Raw genomic sequence first — 24,417 nt, 5'->3', positions numbered from 1 at the left:
CTATAATCTTTACGTGTGCATTTCCACAAATTCTACATAGCTCTTCTTCAAGTTTCCATAGATTTAAGGATGAGGATCTGGCAGGGAAGATAGTGAGTGATGGAGAGAAAAATGGCTGTTTGGAAGATTGTGCATAGATAGCAGCTGCTGACAGGCAACAGAACAGCACATGCTAAGCTTTCTATGTACAGATGCACCATACTGGGGAAATGTCATCGGCAAAGAAAACCAGAATCTGGTGGGGAGCTCTCTGAACACGTCTCCATCACTGCAAATGTCACAGAGGTGGAAGACTGGCCATGGGGATAAAGCAAGAGTCTTGTTTCCATATAGGAATGTCTGACATGAATCACATGCATCTTGAAAGCACTGTTTCTAGTTCCAAGATGATGGACTTTGGAGAGGCTAAAGAGTCAGCTAAGGTCACGCAGCCAGCTTGTATAGAGTTGAGTGATAGACACATGCTGACCATGGAAGAATGAAAGCTTCTGTGCAGGAAGCCTTGGACTTGAATTTGCCACTAACTGATTTGTTATTGTGTGGCTCTTGGTATGTCACATGATCTCTTTGAGTTTGGGTTTCTTTACAAAGGTAGGGCGAAGATGGGCTGGTGAGATGGCTCAGAGACTAAAAGCACCTGTGTTGACCCTCTGGAACCTAGATAGTGAAAGGAGAGAACCGACTCTTACAGACTGTCCTCTTACTTCCACATACACAAATAAAAGCTTAAAAATGTAAAAATTATAATAGACACAGTGTGTATTGCTGTTTACACAGTTTTAGGCATATGGAAAAGACTCATAGCATAATTGAAGCGTGGTTTTGGATATTAGGACTCACTTCCTGCTCCCTAGAGTTCTCCAGCCCTAACTTTTCTCTTTCTCCTCATATATCCTCAGGGAGGTCATTCTGGCTGTCTGGCATTTCCCCGTGAGCCATTCCTATATGGAAACAAGGCTCTTGCTTTATCCCCGTGGCCAGTTTTCCACCTCTGTGACATTTGCAGCAATGGAGATGTGTTCAGAGAGAGCTCCCCACCAGATTCTGGTTTTCTTTGACGGTGACATTTTCCCCAATGCCAGGGCACTCACCTTGTTCCGGAATGGCCAGTGACATCAGTCTGTCTTGGTACTTGAAGTTCCTGAAACCATTCACCTCCAAGCCAGGGCACTCGACCCACTCCTCCCAGAATGTGACATCTGCTCTCTTTTGGTTGTGGTAACTGATTAAGCACATCACAGACTCGCTTTGGAACTTGAGTTTGAGTTAACGAGTGGCAAAATATTACTGGCAACCATTTTTCCTCCCTGGGGACAGACCCCACATTTAGGAAATCGCTTGCTTGATTAAAGGTAAGGTTTCTTCCATTACACATCTCTCTCTAGAAGGTACAAACCTATTATATTCCATCAGGGATGCTTTCAGGAAAGGCTTTGTAGAACAGACCACATGCTGAGTAGTTCTGTTCTTCTCTATAATACGGGAAGAAATCTCAGCTGTCCTCACCGTCTCACTTCTGACCTTTCTCTGCAGTTACCAGCAGGGTTGATACCATCTTTAGGGGTGGCCACTAAACCCTGTGAGATGAATAGGTTTTATTTCTCCTTAACTTGTTTGAACTGAGATAAGAATCAAACTTTTATTAAGAAGCACATCCAAAGTAATGAAACTGGAGGTGAAATTATGGGAATTATAACAAATACAGTAGAATCTAGGGAACCACAAAGAGATACCTTGAAGAATTACATCTTAAACAGGTGAAAAATTCTTTTAAAAAGTAGGTAAACTCCTAGACCGAATTCTTAGACCATAACATTCAATTACATTAAAATAGTAATGGGTAGATTCCCAAGAAAGAAACACCAGGGACAGAACACCTGAATTCTACTTTAAATCTCTGAAGAAAGAATGAGGAGAATTCTAGAAGATGAGAAACCACTCACACCTTTGGATTGGTAGAATTAATATTGTAAAACTGGTAATATAACCAAAAGCAATGTGCTGATTCAGTACTATCTATATCTAAATCTTGTTAACTTTCTTCAAAGAATTAGAGGGGGAATAAAAACTCCTAAAATTCATATAAAGGCACAGAAGACCCCAACTAGCCAAGGCAGTCCTAAGCAGAACAATTAACCTTGGAAATAGCATGACATCTTATTTCAAATAATGCCGCAGAGTGTGAGCCACAGTCACAAAACCAGGAAGGTATTGGCATAAAAATGGACAAGGGAATAACTAGGGCCCAGAACTAAACACCCACAGCTATGGGCCCCTTGTTTTTTGATGAAGCTGCCCACACCGCACTGTATTAGTCACTGTATTTTCTGTTGCTATGACAGAATGACATAGCCAAAGGGGCCTGAAGAGAAAACTTATCTTGGCTTATAGTTTCAGAAGGTCAGTGGCAGAGAAGCAGCAAGGCAGGGAATGGCAAGCATGGGATCAGAAAGCTCAGTGCCTGAACCCCGTGAGACAAGCAGAGGGGAAGTAGGCAAAGGTTTCTATCTCAAAGCTTGCCCTCAGTGATACTCTTCCTCCAGCATACATTCATTAAACCCCTCCAGACAGCACCACTAAACGGAGACCAAGTGCTTGACCTCACAAGGTTGGGAGGGACATTCTCTTTCAAACCACCTAACGTGGATAGACTTCAGAGAAAAGAAAGTATCGTAAGCAAATGGCCCAAGGGAGGATGGAACTTCACATGTAGAAGAATGGAATTAGATGCCTAACTCTCTTCTCAGGAAAAATAAAATAACTCAGCATAGAATTAGAGACTTTAATGTGAGATCCCCAACCTTTGAAATTGCTTGAGGAAAACAGGGAAACCTCTTCAAGAGGGAGACATAGAGAAAGGCTTTCTGAAAAAGGTTCCAAAAGTGCTGGGAATGATAGCAGGGCTTGCCGACTAGGGTTTTACAAATTTAAAAGGCTTCTGCAGAGCAAAGGAAACAATCAGTAGAGAGAAGAGATGGGGATTAATATTTAGAAGAAGAAGAGGAGAAGTTGGGGAGGAGAAAGAAGAAGAGGAGAAAGAGGAGGAGGAAGAGGAGAAAGAAGAGGAGGAGGAAGAAAAGGAAAAGGAGGAAGAGGGGGAGGTAGAAGAAAGAGAAGAAGGAGGAGGTGGAGGATAAGAAGAAGAAGAGCAGCAGCAGCAACAACATAAAAAACCACTGAGTCATCTGGCCAGTAAGTGGGCAAATGAATTGAGCAGACATTTCTCAAAAGAAAAATCAGCTAATAAATATGTAAAAATGTTCAATATCCTTATACAGTAGGGAAATCAAAGTTAAAATAAAATGAGATTCATCCACAAGGAATGAAACTGTATAAATGTTCAGGAAAGCGGATGGCACTGTAAACCATGATGTTAAAGGAAATAAGCCAGACTCTGAATACCAGAACAGTGAATATCACATGCTTTGCCTTAGATGTAGAACATTCTTTGGAAATATGCATGATGTAAAAACAGGATAGGAACTATGAGAGGAAGGAAGGAGTCTTTCCTATGAATGGGAAAACAAAGGCTAAAGAAGGCAGGTAAATTTCTCAAGGATTACTCAGTGAAGGATCCGGAACTTGAGGCAGCAGACTACTCCTATCTACTGCTCGCTCCTGCTTCCTGAAAACTTAGACTTGCCACCACGCTTACCAAGCACAGGGGGTATGGTTTCTGTCTGAGAGGTGTTCTCCCTGCAGCTTCTGGCTGCATCTCATCATCAGCCTCCATCTGGTCCTCTGCAGATGATGCAGATTCTTCCGTGACTGCTAAAGGACAGGACAGGAAGCCAGGACCCTGGTGTCAGACAGATGCTAGCTAGTTTCCTAACATTGTGTGTTTCTGAATTAAGATAGATTATAGACCAGTTTTTGGAGACGTGATACATCTACTCAGCCCTATATTCTCAAAGTGATTGAGGGGTGTGGATCGGCACTTGCCCTGCGTGTTCAAGGCTCCAAGTGTGATCCCTACCCTCTGGGGCAGGAGTGGATTATGAAAAGCCGAGTTTTTTTTTTTTTTTTTATGATGATTGTGGTGAAAGACCACACAATTTCACAGTCATTGTTGGTAGTAAAGTTTTGGAATCCCCATAGGCATGTACAGTGAAATTAGGTGATAGGGCATCTTTAAAAGCCCACACACAGGGGGCTGAGGAAATACTGCAGATGGCTGTGAGACCTGTAGGGAATTGGCAACAGGGGCGAGGAGCAGAGGGAAGCACTGGGAACAACAGGGTTGCTCCGGGTTAGCCCATACGTAGCTAGAGAGCAGAACAGACAAATTTGAAAATCCAGATGAAATGGGGAATGAAATGGGGAAATTATAGGGCTACGTCTACTGAAAACTAACCACCCAAGATGTCTATTCAGGATGGGAGCACAGCCTCAGGAGGAATAGAATAGAGAGGGACAATCATGAGAAAGGGAGACAAAGCTTGGAAAAACCTGCAGGAAAGACCAGGGTAAGGATGTCGCAGAAACCAAGCCACATGTGCCCGAGTACTAGAGCAGACAAAGATACAAAGAGTCCTGGGAAGGTTTCTAGCTTCTGGGTCGTGCCTTCTAAAAGTTCGGAAAAGCCGGCTATGCATAAAAATTAGTCACAGCATGGAATCAGGACTGAATCTTAAAGACAAAAGACAATCCTTACGCTGACTGGCTCAGTAAGAGCAGGGCTGGAAATGAGTTCCGGTCGCCGCCCAGATGACTCGTACTTCTTCAACTCCAGTTGCAGGGGATCTGACGCCCTCTGCTGGCCTCCATGTGCATTGTACGCTCGTGCATATACCCTTATCCGTAATTTTAAAAGAAACCTTTTTTAAAAAAGAAAAAGACAATCCAACACATTCAAATTAAGAATCACCGAAGAAAACGAACTAAATAAAAGAGTAGAAGGGATACAAAAAATGCTAATAAAACTTTCTTGAAATAAAATATAACCCCAAGTCCCCAGTTGCAAGAACGTGCTGTGGCTCTGAGAAGTACGGACCCAAAATAACCGTTTCTAAGATCAGCTTTAGTAAAATCACTGGAAACACTGGCAAAACAAAACAAAACAAACAAACAAAAAAAAAAAAAAACAAAAAAAAAAAAACAAGAAAATTTGGGGCCGGGGGTGGTATTTAGGTTCAAAAGCTGGCGATTTGAATGGGAAACAGAATGAGATCATTTGTTAGAAGTTTAGGAAGAGATCCTTCCAGAAAGATGATACATAACACAGCTAATGCGCTGAAGGAGGTTGCTCATGTCCCAGGGCTTTTACCTCCATCCACACTCACATTCCAGTGTACGGGAGAGTGAACATGTGCAAGAGCTCATGGAAGGCTTCCCCTGGGACTTTTTCATTTTTATTTAATATTGCACGTATGAGCTGAGTTGGGGCATGTTCATGCTGAGGTCAGAGGGTAACTTTAGGGAGCCACTGTGTGTTTCCAGGGTCAAATTTAGGTGTTTAGGCATTGGTACCCACCAAGCCATCTTGTATCCTACCCTTGAGACTTTCGAGAGGCCTCGGCTAGTAAATGGACACTAGCAGTGCTAGAGTATCAGACAGCCAGGAAGACGCTAACGCCACTTGTAGTAAGACTTCAGTGCATAATGACTTACAGCGCTAACAGATTTTATTTTATTTTTTTCCACTTAGCGAAAAGAGAGCATAGTGCCGAAATGCCCTGGCAGTGAGTGAGATGCCCGTATACCACACAGTTGCAAAAGAGGCTGCGGAAAGAAGATCAAAAGCAAAACCAATTTATTTCTGGCTTTCAGTCATCACATTAGTGGTGGTATCGTGTAGGTGATTACCGTACTGCTACTCTGAAATTGTTATGAATGCAACGTGTTATAAAGCAAATGAGTAATTATGAGATATTCAAATCTATTATCTCCGGAGTCCCGAGAACAATTATTCCTTGTATGGAAAAGGGGAGACACGGATAAATGTACAGAGATGATGATGCGGAAACTCGACAGTTTGGGCTTCGAATTAAATGTGTCAGGCACTATATCCACGTTATGGGCGTCCATTCCAACATTTAACTTACATTCAACTCCTCCCATCCCCTCCTCTCCACGCCTCCTCTTCTTTCTTCCTCCCTCTTGTTCTAAAACAAACAAAACGACCTCAAGCTTTTAAGACATTTCTTTAAAAAAGTTCATTTACCTGTGTATGTCTGTGTCGGGTTAATGTATACCAAACATGTGTTTGTGTGCCCATGAAAACCACATGAGGGCATCATATACATGTTCCGGAGCTGGCTTAATAGGGAGTGTTGTGTTCACTGAAGTGGGTCATGGGAAATAAACTTGGGTCTTCCAAAAGAGCAGCCAACACTCTTAAACATCAGCCATCCCCACCCCATCTCTGAAATCTGTTTGGTCTTCCTCTGTGGCTCTCCTGCCTTGGTCTCTTGAATGCTGGAATTTGGGGGATATACCATCATGCCTGGCCCCTAAATCATCTCTTCTCCTGGGTATATAAGATTGATTACATATTTTTACAATCATAATTCATTAAATATGTAGTTCCCTTACCTTTCAGTATTGATAGATCATGTGACGCCACATCTCTAAGTAGATGAGGGGATATTTTAAAATGAGAAATTTCTAGAAATTGATTGTAGGGTCAAGCACTGTGCTCTCTAATCAATATTAGATAATTGCAATTCAAAAACAGTTGTGACCATTTAAATTTCCAGTATGAATGAACCACATTCCTGCTGACCTGCTTTCAGTCCTATTGCTTTGCATTTATTATACAGAGAGAATAATGCACACATTTATACATTGATTTATTCATTAAAGAGATTAAAGATTTTACAAATGTAGAGGCTATTTCCCATTCTTTGTGGGTGTGTAGTGGTTTGAATATGTGGTGTCTAAGTGTAGTGTGTGTGTGTGATGAATGTGATATGTGCAGTGTGTGTGTATGTGTGTATGTGTGTGTTATGTGTGTAAGTGTATATGGGGGGGTCTATGTGGTATGTATGTGTTGGTGTGTGTGGTATATGCAATATGTGTTGGTGGTATGTAATATGTATGTGTGTTTGTATGTGTGGTGTGTGGGATATGTGTAATATTTTTGAGTATGTGTGTATGTGTGGTGTGTGCCATATGTATAATATATGTATGTGTAATGTGTATAAATGGAGTATGTGTGGTATGTATAATTTGTAGTGTGTGTCATATGTGTAATATGTATATTGTAATGTGTATATGTATGATATGTGTGTATGTGTATATGTGGTATGTGTGTGGTATATATAATGTATAGTATGTGTCATATGTGCAATATGTATATGTGTACTGTGTACATGAGTGGTATACGTAATGAGATGTGTGTGTATGTGTATGTGTGGTGTATGTATGTATAATGTGTAATGTGCTTGTATGTGTATGTGTGGTGTATGTATGTATAATGTGTAATGTGTGTGTATGTGTGTGTGTGATATGTGTTACTGTGTAATGTGTGTGGTGTGCTTGTGTGTATGTGTAGTATGAGTCGTGTGTGGGTAGTTGTGTGTGTGTGTGTGTGTGTGTGTGTGTGTGTAATACATGCTGTCCTTGTGTGCATGCATACTATGCTTATTTGAACTCTGACTTACCGGAAGCGAGTGCTTGTCTTTATGCTGCTGACCTCCTGGAACAGTCGGCACACTGCAGGTACTTGTTCCCTTCAGCTGCAAACACAGCTCCTGTTCCCTGATTCTGGTTCTTCCACTGTAAACATGAAGAGAAACTGTTTACATTCTCACGGAACCAGAGTATTCATTCTCATCCATTTTTAGTGGTTCCTGAGTTTTCTTTTACCCCACCTCTTAAGGTTTTAAGCCTAGGTCACACCAGTTTTCCTATCTTTCTTTCTGGTGGTACAGTATGTATGTATAGCTCACTGAAAATACATTTTTGTGTGTGATATGGCATAGGAATATTTGGTCTGGATATATTTGTTATAACATTAACCAGCTATCCATTTTAAAAGTAACCTAAGTGTCTTAATCCATATTAATTTGAAAAGGCCCTTTTCTGCTTATTAAGGACATATTACTGTATCTTTGACATGGCTTTCTGTTACACTGATCTATCCCTTTTTTTTTTTTTTAATTCTATACTTGCTTTTTTTTTTTTTTTACCTTCAAAATGAAAAACAAGGGACATGCATGAACTGATTTTTTGTGGTTACTATTTTCCCTCTGCTCACAGACCCATGTGTACTGACAACATGAAGCAAATGGATCTTTTGGTAACAGCAACCTTCCTTATAAACCCCAGGTTCCTGTTCTGGCTCATATTCCCCAGTCAAATTCACACCAGACCCTTTTACTTATTATAGATTTGTGTGAATTTCAACACCTTACTCTCAAGTTCCCTTCTATGTTATTATTTCTTTTAACGAATATTTTCCTGTTCTTTTTTTTTTTTTCCTATTTGGCTGAATGCTGTATTTTTGGTCTTGTTTGCCTGCATCTCCTAAGGGTGTATGTGTGTTGGAGCTTGGTGCTGATGTCTACCTGAGGGGAGGGAGAACTTTAGGAGGTAGAGTATAGTTGGAGCTTGTCTCACTCAACTTTGTATTGCTGTGTCAAAACACCCTAGGGAAATAAACTTAAAAGAGCCAAGGCTGAATTTGGCTTGTAGTCCCAGGTTTTCTTTTATGTCCTCTTGACCTATTTGCTTTCAGGCTTGTGATGAGGCTTGTCACCATGGCAGCAGCATACAGTAGAAGCTGTTCACTTCTCAGCAGCCAGGAAGCAAAGAGCCAGAAACAAAGGGCACAGGATCCCAATATGAAGCATACCTATTAAGGACATTCTACCAAGGACCTATGTCCACTTAAAGATTTGGACACTCCTTAGTAGAACTTCAGCTAGACACTAAACTTTCAACACATGAGCCTTTTGGGAATAGACTAGATCTAAACTATGAGGGGCTTGTGGGGTGGGCACCACCTAGGGAGTGTGTAAAACATTTTAATAGAGCTTTTCACTTTCCCCAGACCAAGCTGTTGAGGTGAGCCTGACTCACGACTTGGTCAGACTTCCTGTTTTGTTATGCAGTTTCTGTTGGTGTGATGCTGTACTGAAGCCCTTGTCAGAAGGCAAAACCAATAGGGGTACCCAGCTGTAGACTTCCAGTCTCCAAAGCTTGAGCTGAATAAGCCTCCTTGTAAGGCTAGCAGCCTCAGGTATTTTATTACAGTAACAAAAATTGCAGTTCAGCTTAATACTTGCTTTGTTAAACAAATGTAATGAAGAAATTCTGACTGAAGTGGTATCATATTCATAAGAAGAACAAAGAAATATACAATGTGTGCTTTTACATACAAAAATTCATTTTTTTTCATTCTGAGTCTTTTGAAAATGCCTTTTAGTACATTTTCATAGAATGCTTATATTTTTCGTGTTAAGTGTATTTTTAGATGAGTTATAATTACTTTGCATATTTTGAATATGGTTCTGCTTTTCATTATGTTTTTCCCCAGTGTATTTTACAACTGATTTTTGCTTATGTAAAGTTGAGCTATCACATTTAAAAATATTTACCCTTGCCACAGTTTAGATTTGAAATGTCCCCAAAAGTCAGACCCAGCTTCATGCTATTAGGGGGTAGTAGGAACTTTAAAAGTTGAGGTCTAGTGGAGAGTTTCAGTCCACTAGGATGGTGTCTTTGAAGAAAAATATTCTTCTATTTTATTCTCAATCGTGAGGTAAATGGCTTTGTTCTCCAGGACAATCTCATCACAACTAACTGTCAGAGGCTCAAATCAGTGGGTCCTTAAAAACCTCTAAAACGATGTCAAAATTAGGATTTTTTTTACAAGTTGATTGTAACAGGTATGTATTACAGTAACAGAGAGCTATCATGCCTTCAAAAGACAGGAAGAAGACTCATATTTATGCAGATCCTGGGAGATGGGGAAAGTATGGAAGGGAGGTGTAAATGTTGGGAGAACCACAGATGAGTTTATGTTATTCTCCTATACTGCCAGGATGGCTGTTGTGACAAGGTGAGCTTCATTCCAGGATGAATTACTTTTTTATTTTGGATAAGTGTTGAAGACTATTACTAAGTCAGCACATTAGTCCACTTACTCGTGGGCCTTCCAGAATCTCCAGGAACTGATGATCTTTGTGTAGAGGCATCATATTGCCTCACTGGCTCAGGGGTGGAGTATTTACAGCTCAGTCTGGGGAGATGTAAGCAAGCATCTTTTCATCCCACATAAATTACCGAAAACAGAAGAAAGAAATTATTCTACTTAGGTCTAACTTAATGAATTAGTGAGATTGTTTGCAGGGTTCCTCACAGTGGTAGAGGTGTCTCAAGGGCAATTCCATTACCAAAAGGCCTGTTACATCATTGGTGATGAACATCTTATGGTGCTTCCTTAGAGTTTCCATATCCAACAGCTATTGTTATTTCCTGTCTAACCTTAACTGTTGGCTTTATGAATCTTGGAAATCTAGAAGCATCCTAAGACTTGTGATTTTGTTTAGTTCCTGATCCTTTTAAGTTTCTTTTACTTCCCCAGTCTTAAGGAGACTCCCTTGAGGAGAAAGTGTTTTGATTCAAAGGATCACCATGGCTCAGAGCTGGGGGATCCATGGCCTGGAGATGGGGTGCCTGACATCTTCTTTGTGGTCTGAACTCTCAGGGACTGTGTGTGCCACCTGCACTCAATATCCAGTGAGAATTATACCATTTATCTTTTCATAGAACTTGTACACACCCTGTAGCAAATAAGTTGAGGTATTTCCTGTTTTAGATGGTTTCAAGAGTTCTGGGATGGAAAATTGTCAGGTTGCACATGCCACATAGCTAAGTCTCTATAGATGTTGGTGCTGACCTAGGTGCCGTAAGATATAGATGAGGAGTGAAGCTGCGAGGTCAATATTTTTCAAGCCTGCATGCATGCTCTTCTTGCTATTGGCCTAGGTTCGATAGAACTGAAGTCACATAGAGAGCTTTCATGATTAATATGGGAAACATGTAACAACTTGTACAGCTTGGTTTAATGGGCTGTCTGGTGAGTGACATAGGATTGTTTGTCAACTAAAAATATCTTGAAGACCTTTGAACAAACCGAGGGGGACCTCTTTTATGTCATGTCTCACAAACAGCTGTGCTCTGCTCTGGGTGCACATAATTGAGGAAACTGATTTGGGAGGGCTGGAAGTGTTGATGCTGTCATATTAATTTTCTCCATAAATCAACACATGGACTTGACAGCCTTTCAAAAATCCTTACTGTGTTGTATTTATCCTTTGTCTTCTGAAGTAACTTTATCTGCCTGGGATTCCAAGCAACTCATATTCATTAGATGAATATTTATTGAATATTGACAGGAACTGTGGTATAGGGCTTAGAACCTATCTGCAATAGCAGAGTGTAATGGAGAAATAGACATATAAATACAAACCATACTAACTTAAACTTAGTATAATTAGTGTCGTTTTAGAGGCAGAGTGATGCAGAGTTACCACAGAGATTTACTCATTTGCCATTCATTTATTCATCCAACAAAGAAGAAACCTAATGTGGCTTCTGACTCAGGGTATTCAGTCTTGGAGTAATTATAAATAAGCACACAGTGTGGTAACCTGCAGAGAGTGTAGTGGGGCAAGAAGAACAGAAAAAAATCATTTTATGTTGGAAGAGTTAGGAAAGACTTACTAGGCAAAGTTGTGTCTAAGGAACATTAATATTGGGGGACAGACAAATGAAGAACACTCAGCCATTAGAAATTGTGTTATCAAAGGGCCCAAGTAGACGCTTAAGCTACATTGTCTGTGTAACCAAACATAGAACTTACTAGGATACATATTCTTCCATGTGTTGTGAAAATGTTCCCAGTGATATTACTGGAGACAAAAGACATTCTGAATGTCAATAGCACCAAACTATGGGCTGATATCTTAGATGGAATTAAAAAGAGAAAGCAAGGGGGAGGACCAGTATTTTTCTCTCTCTCTGCTTTTTGATTGCAAACAAGATGTGAGCATCTACTCCATGCTCCTAATGCTATACATTCCCTGTCACTACAGACTGTACCCTCAATAAATGAGTCAAAGTAACACTTTCCTCCTTTAAGTTGCCTTGGTCAGGTGTTTTGTTACAGCAATGTGATAAGTAATTAATAAGGAAGTTTAGACATATTGGTCAGGCTCAGAATGTAGTATGTCATGGACTGAGAATATTAGGACATGACTAATATAGAAGGAAATGCCAAACAATCATCATGGGTCGTCTGGAATAGTCAATCAGGGAGTCCAACATTATCTGAAAATGTCATTAATTTCTCCATTTTGGTTTTCTCCTTTAGCCTTCCCTTTAGTAATGCCAACACCAACTGTTCATGTACTAATAATGTGACTGATACACAGGCTCAGGCTTGAGAGGTCATATGTATATAATAATAAGTTTTGAAATTAATCTTATTTGCCTAATTAAGAGTTGTTAAAATCATATTAATCAAAAAATGAAAATAATCTGTGTGATATTCTGTTTGCATATGTGTGTGTTTTTCTGTGTTTATGTGTATATGTGGTGGCCAAAATTTGTCATCTAATATCTTTCTTAATCTTGTCTGTCTTCACCTTGTGTTTTGAGGCAGTGCCTCTCAGCAAAACTAGAGCTCATCTATTCAGATGGACTGGGTGGTCAATGAGTTGTCAGGATCTAACTGTCTATTTCCAGTGATTGAGTTATAGATGTGTACCTCAATGTGGGATTTTCTACATGGGTATCAGAACTATGTCCTAATGCAAACACTTTATCCACTGAGTCATCTCTCCAGGATCTTGATTACTTTTGTTCACAAAGTGGTTAAGACAATAGCAATAAATCAGTAGGAAATAGAATTATTCTATTTGTCCATAGTAATACCTTGCTGCTTTGAGAGTGGAGGCTGAAGGTAGACCAGTTGTCTGCATAAGAAGAACTTGCCTGTTAAATCTACCATTCTAAAGAAGAGGTAAGAAAACAGAGTCTTTAAAAATTCTTTTTCAGAATCTAGAAGATAGATGAAATCATGATGGCATTAATATTCAATCATAATTCTAGATTATAACATCCTCTAAAGCAGGTGAATTACCAAGATCATGTAATAGTAAAGGTATTGATACCTTTGTAAATTAAGACTATAGATTATCTCTACATAAAGCATAGTCAGTGGCTGATGACCAGTAGCATCCGCATCACAGGGAGGCTTGCTGGAAATGCAGAACCTTAACAGCCACCTTCTATATAGAGAGTCAGAATCTATTAACAAGTTTCCCACCTCTGTTCAGTGATTCTGTGCTGTGCAAAGCCAGAGAAACTTTGGGTTCTAGAAAAGCCAGGTCAGTATAACTTCAAAGTTTTTTCTCTTTCCAAGTCCACATTTTTTTATATATTCTAAGCTACTGTGGCTATTATGAATATAAAACATTATTTTAGTCAGGAACAATGATTAAGTCCTCCTCAGGGACTATATATGTCTACTTCAGGAACAATGGTTAAGTCCTTGTGGTCTATATATTCCTACTGCTAGTGTAAGTTTTGAGTTCAATATGTTGATAATGCTTCATGTTCAATCAGAAAAAAAATTAGTAAACTTAAAAACTACACAAAGATCTTCCTGGGAATAGAATGTAAAATTATTTATCCTAATGTGTTCTTGAAATAGTCTCTTGTTAATATAAGTTCTTATATTAACAAAAAGCAACAATTCTCTCTTACCAAAATAACTTGTTGGGCATGATTTTCTGGACTTGTGGAATATTTCACACTTTTATTATTGGATGTACTTATTAAATAGTTCATTCATTTTAGAAACTTTTGTTGTGTTTATTTCCAGGAGACTCAGGGGCATGATATAGAGTCATTATTCTCAAGAGAAGTCTAGAAGAGGAGGAAAAACAATTACAACACAATTAATAGGTAATAAATTACAGCTTTTTATTGCAAAGTTTTCTAATGGTTCCAATTCATGTATTTTGCTTAGTACATACTATATAAGAATATCTTTTTGTTTGAACTATGCTATTGTGTTAATAATTTTAATTATAAACAAAGTGGTTGCTATTGGAAGAAACCAATGCTCAGAGAGTGGGGTAGCCTTGCTGGGGGGCAGGAAGTGATGACCTTTCTACCTTTATTGGCAGATAGTTACTAAGCCATTTACTAAAGACAGAAGCTGTGAGACTAGAACATTGGGGATTCGGGATGTGGGATTCTTGGTTCTTACCTTAGCCTGTCTGGGAAGAGCTGTTAAACATATAGTAACACATGATATGTGTTCAGGGAAGTTAAGGATTCTAGGAGAGAATGTACTAGGAGACCCTACACAGTACCAAGGAATACTTCTGTGAACTTAGGAGCTGAAACTTGAAGAGAGAACAGTGCTGCTTAGAGAAACATTCTAGGAAACAAGACTAGTGAGAGCAAAGACTCAGGGGAAACAAAGAAATGCATTTTTTTTTCCTAGTTCTGGAAGTAAAACTTCCCTGCTCAGCATTCATTTAAATGTGTTTTTCTTCAGGCTTTGGAAACAGGCGAGACATGACAATACAGGATGGTGCCTGGTTCAACATACTACATTGGGGAAGGAAAGTGCTTAGAAAAGTAGTAGGAATTCTGCCATATTGTTCCTACTTCCCTCAGTCCCTCACCTCAGAGGAAACATCTGCAGGGTGAAGTGGGGTAAAATGGATATGCTTTGGACTTCCACGCACAGAGATCGTGGCTAATTAAAAGACTTAAGTTTTTTCTTCTTAAGCACACAATAGCTTTTGGGGAAATGGCTGACTGTCCCCAGCTGCATCTAAATACCCAACCGGAAACAGGCAGACAAAGCACTGATTATGACAGAGTGGCATGGGGCTGTTGGAGAGGAGCTGCCAGATGCTGTTAACAAGTGGGAATAACCGTGAAATTGGCAACTTGCCTGGAGAGAAGCTTTGTAACTCACAGAAATCCAGTGGGCCGCACAATGCAGACAGAGCCCTGGTGGTGTGAGGGTCGAGGGTGGACATGGAAGGGTTCCAACCACCATCCAGATGAGCCAGAGCATCAGAGAGACCTCAAGGGGATGAGCTATAGGTGGGAGCTGGTGCTGGTGAAGCCAGGTAGATTGTTAGTTCGCAGCTGAGCTGTATTATGGGTTGAGCTATGTCCCTCCACAAAGACATGTTGGTTTTCTAACCCTCTTGTACAGAAAGGACCTTAGTTGGAAATTGAGTCTTTATGGAGTACTCAAAGTCATTTAGTTAGCTCTAAACCAATGATTGGCATTCTTAAAAAGGGGAAGATTTGGACTGAGACAGGCACAGATTTGTAGCTGAGTGATGAGGCATTTACCAGCCAAGGGTGACCAAGGTTTGCTGACAAACACTGGGAAGATCCTGTCTTTCAGTTGTTGGCAGGCCCTGTTTAGGACTTGTACCTCTGTTTAGGACTTGTACCCTTTAGGGTTGAGCCACTCATGCAATTGCAACAGCACTTGGAGACTGAACACAACTTGCTTTTTAGTGGCTTAGATTCCTCTAATAAGACAAAGAAAGGCATAATAATTTTTAGATTCATATGGAAGTCAGGGTGTTTGTCATCCTCCCAGGGGCATTTGTCAAGCCTTCAAACAATTACAGCATGCTGGGTATGTTTGTCCACATGATGCCCAGTCTGTTTTGGTCCTACAGAAAATGAACTTTATTCATGGTGAGTAAGAGTAGGTGCTCCACAAACATTTAGAATCTGAATAAATCTCAACATGGCTGCCTCTAAACTGTGCAGTCCAGAACATGCTACCCCACCAGGCCTCAGCTTTCAACATGGCCAAATAAAAATGACAATCCTTCTTTCTGGGTTGTTATGTTGACTCATGAAGTACCCACATGTGGAGGAGATGCTGAACCTATGCCTGATAACTGTAAATTTGATCCTTCTAAACAGTCATTCCTTAGCTACTGGCACATTGTGTAGCTTGTGAATCAGAGACTGTGGGAAGAGTTCCTATACTTGAAACTAACAGAAATTGGGTGGACAAAATTTGCCAGCTGTTCCCAGTTAAGGATTTTTTTTTCCTATATTTTCTTTCTCTCTGATATCAGACAAGACTATGCTAACCCATTGCTGTGAATTATAATTCTGGATAATCTATCCTAAGTTAGGAAGGGAATCTGATTTTTAAACAATTATTTAAAGGCTTGAATGAATGATAGTTGATGTTTTTGTGTGTTTTTAATAGATTCAGAGAGGTCCTATTTTATGAGATCAGTGTGGGAATTCATTTTGACTGGATTTGGAGTACCATACTCCTTTTTAAGGACCCCAATAAAAAGGACAACATAGCAATGATATGGCTATTTATTTATTTATTTAAACAAGATAGGTATCTGTAGCCCAGGCTGCCCTTGAACTTGTTATGTAGCTGAGGATAACATGGAACTTCTTATTCTTATGCCTTTGCCTCCCAAGTGCTGATATTATAGGTATGTGCTACCACATCCAGCCTACATGGCCTAGGGGATGGGATCCAGGACTTCCTACCAAGCACTCTACTAGTGAGCTACAGCACCAGCTTGGAGAGCTTACTTTTGAAAGGCGATCTCTATGTCAAGAAGGGAGGCTTAGGACTTTTCTTCTTTCTTTTCGTCTTCTTCCCCTTTTCTTCCATTTTCTTCTCTCCTCCCTTCTTCTCCCTCTCTGTCCCCCTTCCCTTTATTTTTCTCCTTCCTCTAGGGCAAAAGTCTTTTTCAAATAAAGCACACAAGTATTGGTTAGCTCTCTCACCAATCCCATATGTTCTACTTATTTTCAATCTAGTAATGGTGTTTCATGACTTTTTCTTCTCTCAGTATGCCCACTTTAATCTTATCTTGGTCAACTGAAAACAGAACTTATTAATGGAAGACTTTATTCATTATGGTCTCAAACAGCAATAGAAATATTTTCTCTGGGGCTAACTCTGGATTCAGCTCAGATCTTCCTAGACTCTGACTTTCCACTATGTTTGTTCCACCTGGCACATTGTTTCATTACTGAATCCTCCCGGTCCACATCTACTTACCTCTCAGGGCTGTGCTCATGATCTGAAGCTGTGTCTGAAAATCTACATCCTTCCTGGGGCATCTGATCCACTGTGTTGTTCATGTATTTGGCTCTTCCTGTGGACTTAGAATTTATCGGGAAAGGAGGTTAAACTAGTTCAAGGGTCCTGATGCATCACTGGATTATTACCTATAGGTAGATAGATAGATAGATAAACTTAGATGCATCATATATATATATATATATATATATATATATATATATATATATATATAGAGAGAGAGAGAGAGAGAGAGAGAGAGAGAGGTTGAAGAAAGGGCTTGGAGCTTAAAGCAAGGCAAGGGAGAAAGAAGGAGAAGAATGGGGAAGGGCTGGAATAAAAGAAGGAAAAGAGAAAGAGAGTTTGAAAAACAGATAGAAAGAAGGTGAAATGAGCATTTTCTACTAACATATAAACAGCAGTCCATAACCATCCTTTATGCATTTCCATAAATAGAATTTCTTGAGAGATGCGTGTATGTACCTCTGTCTTGACTCTATCCAGAACTCATGGCTTGCTGGCCTGTTTGTGTTTGTTGTTGGGATCTGGATGATTATAATTCTGTGGTATCTTTTTCTCTCCCTGCCTCAGAAGAAACTACTTTTATTATTTTGCATAAATAATAAATAAGTCAGCAGAAGCTCTGAGTGCTGCATGGTCTGCCAGAGAACCAGCCCTACCCCCATGTAGAGTGGGAGAAAGACTGTGGGCTCAGACCTAGGAGTGGCCTGAGCTGCTGGCTATGGTGTGTGGAATGTGTCACTCCATTGCTGCTGAGTTCTTCCCAGCTTTCTAAAATTTAATCTCTCCTGAACAGGTGATCTGTGGGAAGAAGGAGGACAAGGCACATTTATGCTATGAAGAGAATTCATCAGTAACAAAGTTGTACACAAAAAAATTATAGTTCTTAAATGAAAGAGCTGTGTGATTCAGGGTCCTGAAGAATGATATATAGGAAATATGTGTACTATTCCCTTCTATGGGCAGGGGATTAATTTCAGGCTCCCCCAGGTATACTCAAGAGACAGATGCTAAAACCCTCATACAAAATGGTATAATATTTGCATACAACCTATACACTCTCGCTCGTAGTCTTTAAATCATGTCTGTTACTTCCAAGACTAAATTCAATGGAGATGCTGCCAATTGTTGCAAAGACTGTGTTTTTGCAGGAATAATGGTAAGAATGTCTGCACATGGCCAGAACGAAGTTTCCTCTTACATGCTTTCTATCTATACATTGCTGATGATGGATCTCAAGTATAAGGAGGACTGACTGCCCCTTGTCATTTTGAAAGAAAAGAGGTGTGCCCTTTCCCCAAGGGACAACTGCATTTGGATGCAACCCTCAGCTTTCACACACAAAGAGACTCCAAGAGAAGCCCCAAGCCAGATTCACCTGGGTTCCAGGCACCAGAGGACGTTTTTATACCTTAGGGAGATGGAGACAACATCTCAGGTCTAAAAATATGTACAATGCTAGCTCAAGTTACCCCCTCGGATCTTTCTTACCTGTAGAGTTGTAATTATACCTTCTGATTCTTCACAGAGTGATGGAGACCCAAGTTTGTATAAATTGTAAAATGTTAAGCAAATGCTAAGGTTGGATGGTCACTGTTAAGAACAGTGCACAAGCCATCTATCTCGGCACAGAGGAAGTCTGCAGAGTGACCTGGAGAATTAATGGGACCAGTGACATTTATCCCCAGACATCCATCTTTGCACAATCATCTGTCTTGGAGTCTTTTTGGTGAGATCATAAAGGAGCAGGCAGGAAGGGAAGTTGAAATTATTTTGTGTCCTTGGTTTGAACATTTCTGGCTGGCATTTGTGTGGGTTCCAAAGGGATGTGACCTGAATGAAAGCACCTGTCTCATGAGAGGAGGCATTCCTATCATCTAACATGTCCAATGTCTGCTGTTCATCAGCCTCACCTGCTACTTCCTGGCTTTATGTGCAGCAATACTGTTCTATTTTGCCTGTTCGTTCATCTGCGTCATTGAGGTAAGGCTTCTTCTTTCCAGGAACCCACTGAGATGGCAGAGGGCTCCTGTTTCCTTGCCTTAGCCTGTGTTTTCCACTTATTTTCAAATGCTGAATTGAGGCTGGGGTATAGCTCAGTGACAGAGCATGTGAGTGTTCACAAGGCCCTGAGTTCAATCTCTAGGACTGTGGAAACGTATAAAGGGAGGAGGAAGAAGAGGAGGAGCAGGTGGAGGAAAAAGAAAGAGGAGGAAGAGAAATAGGAGGAAGAGGAGGAGGGCATAAGAGGTCCAGGAGAAAATGAAACATAAGCAACAGGAGTGGAGGAGGGAAAAGAAGAGGAAATAATCGTATTAGGCTTAAGATTTTATTGCAGTCAGAGAACCTAGGAGACCTTAAATCTACTTCTTAAGTTCTTTGGTGTCTCGGATAAAAAATGCTGAAGACAACAGAAAAAGCCAAGACAGGGTTATAAAGAATGGGTGTTAGGTTGTTGATGGGAGATGTAAGTCCAAGAACTGAAACAGATATTTGGCATTAGCAAATTGAATGCTATAAAACTTTTGGGCGATCTAAATCATCTCTCAGGATTTCATTGTAGCCTCAACTATCCATGAGCATTAAGCCCAGAGCAAGTCTCAGCCAGGCCACCTATCTGAGACATACTCTTGTGCCCTAATCAGATTATGTCTGAGAGCATCAAGAACAGAAGAGGGCCTATTCCTAGAGTAATCTGTTCTAGACATCTGTCTCATTCTTGTTCTCAGTGTCCCTGGAGCCTGCTACCCAATAAAGAAGGGAAAATAGTTAGAATGAAAGATTTGGTCCTGTCTATACATCTTGCCTCTCTGGCTTATGTAAGAAAAGTTCCAAGCCTTTCCTACAGGTCCAACCATCACCTTAAGCTCGGGAGACTTCTTCCTTTCTCCCCAAAGCTTCTTAAGATACAAAAATAAGTTTTTATTTAGAACAAAAATAGATTTAACAAATGACTCATTTAACTGACAAATACAATGAACAGGATAAAAACTCAGCCGAATAAGATGATTTTATTATTTTCTTGACAAGTCTCTAATATTTTCCCCACAATCCCTGGCTACACATTGTCACTGTCTCTTCATCTGACAATGAATCTGCAATATAATTTTCCATGGAAGGGCAGGATAATTCTGCCGTCTAGCATGATTGATTGAAATGTATTTATTATTGATGCTCGAGGAGAGTGTCTTTCAGCTTCACTACTCTTTGCAAAGCAATAATATGCACATTTTGGACTGTTTTGCAATTCAGAAAATCATCTATCAAATTCTTCTCATGCTGGATCTTTTCCAATTTTAGGGCATTCAAAATCTCTTATGTGGATGCTAATCTCCTAAAAAACATTTATTTTTATTGAGATAGAATTCATGACCATAAAATTGCCTCTTCAAGGTGTACAATTCAGAGGGTTGCACAACTACTGTCACTGGCTAATTCTAGAACATTTTTGCTGTTCAGAAGAGCAACCATGTGCCCACCAGCATCTGCGTTCCACTTATCTGTCCCCTTAGCACTTTGGAGCTACCATTCTTCATTCTGGAATGGAATCTGGGTAGAGCCCACCATGGCAGGAAGGAATGGATGGCAGTGGGAGAGGGGTAGTTGGTCACATTGTGTCATGATCAAGAAGCAGGGAGAGATGAGTGTTGGTGCTCAGGGCCTTTCTCTCCCCACCCCCAATTTTTCCAATCTGAGGGCCCAATCTGTGAGAGGGTGTCACCTACACTCAGGGAAGATCATTCTTCTTCAGTTGCCTCTTTCTGGAAATATTCAGAGGTATGCCTCCCAGATAATTCTCAACCTGGCCAAGTTGGAATATCCATCATGAGTCATGTGGCCTTTGATATCTGATTTCTTTTGCTTTTCAATGGTTTCATGGCATATCCAATTCTACAGAAGTCCATCTGTACACATGTTTATCCATTTGTAAGTCTATAGATTATTTTCTTTATTTTAGATACTGGGAATACAGTTTCTGTACAAAACAAACACAGGGGGAAAACCCAAGAAAAGGTTCAATGAACAGATCTAGACACAGACCCACTTGTTTGCACATGCAGGAATCACATAAAAACACTAAACTGCAAAGGACCCACAGGGTAAAAAGAGATAAAACATATGAATAAAATAAATAAATAAAAATTTAAAGTAAGATTATAAAAAGCCTTAACATGACACTATGAGCCCATTGACTGCTGACTATGTAGTAGTGACTACCCTTAAGAGTAGTTTGTTTCTGCAATGACACTCCCTTGGGGAAAACATTTTCATTTGCAAGTGGTCATCAATTGGAGATAGCTTCTGGGTTAGGGATAGGTATATGTATGTCTTCTTCTTTCAGCTCTAGGACCCCATCTGGTGCAGACTTGTGCAGGGCCTGCTGTCAGGGTCTCGGAGAATTCATAAGTACAGCACGTTGATTTAGAGGGCTGAGTTTCCTTGGTGTCCTTCATCCTCTTTGACTCTTACGTTCTTTCTGCTTCCTCTTCTGCAAGATTCCTCAAGCTCTTCGGGGAGGGATTGGTTGAGATTATAACACGGTCATAACATTTCTCCCTTCCCTTTCTTCCCCCCAAGCTTTTTCATATGCCCTTCCCTGGTCTTCTTCAAATTTATGAGCTTTTCTTCAAGGCTCTGTGAATGCAGGCAAGGCTAGGGCTGGAGGTATGGTAGGCTGGGGGAAGGAACAACAAGCAACTAGTAGAAACTTTGTTATGCTTCCTCTTTCCATAGTCTAGAACAGCGAAGGCCTAGCATGTTAGAAAAAAATCAATTTATAGGCTGATGTCTTTCTTTTCTTCCTTCTTTCTTTCCTTCATATATGTTTATATTTATTTACTTTATGTATATGAGTACACTGTAGCTGTCTTCAGACACACCAGAAGAGGGCAGTGGATCCAATTATGGATGGTTGTGAGCCACCATGTGGCTGCTAGGAATTGAGGAATTGAACTCAGAACCTCTGGAAGCACAGTCAGTGCTCTTGACCACTGAGCCATCTCTCCAGCCCTTATTTTATTCATTTTTTCTCTTTCTTCCTCACTTCCTATTTCCTTATTTGTTTCTTTTATGACATAAGGTTCTACATGATGACCTTAAACTTTCTCTCCTCTTGTCTTTCCTTCCTGAATGTTGGGATACAGGCATGTGCTACTATACTGGTTTTATGGGTTGGACTTTTTAAACGTAGTTAGTGAAAGTTATTTTATTCGGCATTAAGAGGAAAACTGTATTCCTACTTTACTTATTGCCATGGAGAAGCATGTGTGATGCTTCACTGCTTAAGAGCTGGGGACTTATCTGAGCTGCTTAACCTTCCTGAGAATTGATGTCATCATCTGGACAGAACGAGATATAAACAGTGTATATTTTGTGCTCTTCCTTCTGGAGCTGGTGTGAGAGTCAGAAGTAGTAGTGTATCATGCCCACTGGGATTCCTAAATTTAAAAAAGTAAGTTCTTATGAGTACATGTTCCTTTGTTGGTCTTCTGTAGGAATGGAACATGGCAATTAGGATGTTTACAGACTTTGGTCACTAAAATGTCTATTTTTAGGGCATGTTTGAATAGTAGTAAACAAAAAAGGTACACAAATACATGGCCCCCATTTGTAATTAAATTAATTGCTTATGAAAAGTTAGTGTGACTCTATGTGCACCTCAATAAAGAATAGAAGACTTCTATTTGGTTTGCTTCTGAATGTAGTTTGTGGGACTGTGGGCATCTTTGGTAAGCAAACACTGGCAGAAGTCCTAGGATCTCCCAATGTGTCCTGCTACAAGTGCTTGGCTTCTGTTATCTTTGTGAACATCCTACAAGTTGTGATTTGCCAATGCAGGGTTCATTAGCAGAAAAGAGATTAAGTCATCTATTATTTTTCTCCTCAGTTCTTTTATTACAAAAACAAAACAAAACAAAACAAAAAAATCCCCAAAGCTCTAGATTTAACAAGGGATAAGTACTTTTTTTTCCTTCTTTTTGGGAAGAATGCCTGAGTCATTAGAGAAATAGGAGGATATAAGTCCTAGAAAATATGGCTTATGTACCCAACTATCTACTTGACATTTATTATTTATGTCTGTCTGTCTATCTATCTATCTATCTATCTATCTATCTATCTATCTATCTATCTCTCTATCATCTGTCTATCATCTGTCTGTCCATCTATCTATCTATCTATCTATTATCCATCCATCCATCCATCCATCCATCCATCCATCCATCCATCTTTCTATCTATCTATCTATCTATCTATCTATCTATCTATCTATCTATCTATCTATCTATCTATCTATCTATCTATCTATCTCTCTATCTATCTATCTATCATCTATTACCTACCATCTGTCTATCTATGCATCCAAGTATTTATTCATATATCATCTCCCCACCCATCTGTTGCTTATTTACATACCAACCCATGCTAGCATTCTATTTCCTCTCTTTCTGTCTCTCTTCTTTACACAACACACTTATCTATTCAATCTATTACCCATCGACATATTGATTTTTCTCCAGTAGTTAGGTGTCGTGGTAAATATTAAAAAGTGAGCACCCAGTTCTCGTGCATTCCCTCTCCACACACTCCACCTTCTTGATCTGACCTCTGCACTGCTTGCCTCGGCTCCCTCTCGAGGCAGAGGGACAGCCATGAACTCTACCCATATTCCAACCATCTCACAAATTCAAAACTCTAGACACTTGTAATTTAACAATGGCTTTATCTCAGATTTTCTCAGTAAATTTTACACTCAACAAAATGTCCATACCATAAACTCAGAGCCAAATGATATGATCTAATTTGCCCACCTAGACAAGACAAATCATCCTATAGAATATTTATCCATCTCTTATAAATATTAATTATAACCTGTAGCTATGCAGAGGCACGAAGTGGGCCTTCCTCTTTCTCCATCTTGCTCCCCCCATCCCCTCTGGTTTTTTCCTCTCCTTCTAAAACTTTGTCCCTGGCCATCCTTTCTTCTTGTCCAATTACAGGCCTCACTTTATCCTAGACCTGCCATACTGCATAATGACATCATCTTCAGTTAGATTTGTTTTTTTTCTATTTATCCATTCAACTAACTTATCAACCCACTCACCAGTTTTTATAAACATTGTATACCAGAGAGTTTTTAAAAAGATGAATAAGAGGTAAACAAAATTATAGGAGGACAAGTAATTGCAGCTGATCATGACAAATTCAAAAATGGAACTTAAAAATGTGATAGCAAGTCTAGAAATGAGGTGATATTTAGCCATGGAGGATGGGTAGAAATATATAGTAGAAAAGGTAGAGGAGATAATGTCAGGTAAGCAGAATCCCGA

The sequence above is a fragment of the Micromys minutus genome, assembly GCF_963924665.1.
Source record: "Micromys minutus genome assembly, chromosome: 24".
NCBI lineage: Eukaryota > Metazoa > Chordata > Mammalia > Rodentia > Muridae > Micromys > Micromys minutus.
This window is presented reverse-complemented; position numbering follows the sequence as displayed.